This window comes from Colobus angolensis, unplaced genomic scaffold, assembly GCF_000951035.1.
Source record: "Colobus angolensis palliatus isolate OR3802 unplaced genomic scaffold, Cang.pa_1.0 Scaffold77, whole genome shotgun sequence".
In the NCBI taxonomy this organism is placed as follows: domain Eukaryota; kingdom Metazoa; phylum Chordata; class Mammalia; order Primates; family Cercopithecidae; genus Colobus; species Colobus angolensis.
Window position 1 is genome coordinate 898,961 of NW_012121487.1, and position 1,512 is coordinate 900,472.

The 1,512-nt window shown below is 39.1% G+C and overlaps 1 protein-coding gene across 1 annotated transcript in view; it reads right to left on the reverse strand.

Moving 5' to 3' along the window:
- The window catches only part of NUP210L (nucleoporin 210kDa-like), a 205,416-nt gene that overhangs the window by 116,819 nt on the left and 87,085 nt on the right, over positions 1-1,512 (reverse strand). The gene's annotated exons all lie outside the window — the stretch shown is intronic.

The window sequence follows — 1,512 nt, forward strand, 5'->3', positions numbered from 1 at the left end:
AATTCCTGGACACATACACCCTCCCAAGACTAAACCAGGAAGAAGCTGAATCGCTGAATAGACCAATAACAGGCTCTGAAATTGAGGCAATAATTAATAGCCTACCAACCAAAAAAATTTCAGGACCAGACGAATTCACAGCTGAATTCTACCAGAGGTACAAAGAGGAGCTGGTACCATTCCTTCCGAAATTTTCTAATCAATAGAAAAAGAGGGCCAACATCATCCTGATACCAAAGTCTGGCAGAGACACACACCAAAAAGAGAATTTTAGACCAATATCCCTGATGAACACCAATGGAAAAACCCTCAATAAAATACTCGCAAATCGAATCCAGCAGCACATCAAAAAGCCAACATCAAGTTGGCTTCATCCCTGGGATGCAAGGCTGATTCAACATACGCAAATCAATAAATGTAATCCATCACATAAACAAAACCAAAGATTAAAACCACGATTATCTCAATAGATGCAGAAAAGGCCTTCGACAAAATTCAACAAACCTTTAGCATGAACAAACCTTCATGCTAAAAGCTCTCAATAAACTAGGTATTGATGGAACGTATCTCAAAATAGTAAGAGCTATTTATGACAAAACCACAGCCAATTTCATACTGAAATGGGCAAAAACTGGAAGCATTCCCTTTGAAAACTGGGATGTCCTCTTTCATTACTCCTATTCAACATAGTTTTGGAAGTTCTGGCCAGGGCAATCAGGCAGGAGAAAGAAATAAAGTGTGTCCAATTAGGAAAAGAGGAAGGCAAATTGTCCCTGTTTGCAGATGACATGACCATGTATTTAGAAAACCCCATCGTCTCAGCCCAAAATCTCCTTAAGCTGATAAGCAACTTCAGCAAAGTCTCAGCATACAAAATCAATGTGCAAAAATCATAAGCATTCTTATACACCAATAACAGAGAAGCAGAGAGCCAAATCATGAGTGAACTCCCATTCACAACTGCTACAAAGACAATAAAATACCTAGGAATCCAACTTACAAGGGATGTGAAGGACCTCTTCAAGGAGAACTACAAACCATTGCTCAATGAAATAAAAGAGGATACAAACAAATGGGAGAACATTTCATCCTCATGGATAGGAAGAATCAACATCGTGAAAATGGCCATACTGCCCAAGATAATTTATAGATTCAATGCCATGCCCATCAAGCCACCAATGACTTTCTTCACAGAATTGGAAAAGTTCATATAGAACCAAAAAAGAGCCCACATGGCCAAGACAATCCTAAGCCAAAAGAACAAAGCTGGAGGCATCACGCTACCTGACTTCAAACTATACTACAAGCCTACAGTAAACAAAACAGAGCTATATCTCTGTTGTTTGGTACTTGTACCAAAACAGAGATATAGACCAATGGAACAGAACGGAGGCCTCAGAAATAACACCACACATTTACAACCATCTGATCTTTGACAAACCTGACAAAAACAAGAAATGGGGAAAGGATTCCCTATTTAATAAATGGTGCTGGGAAAATTGGCTAGCCATA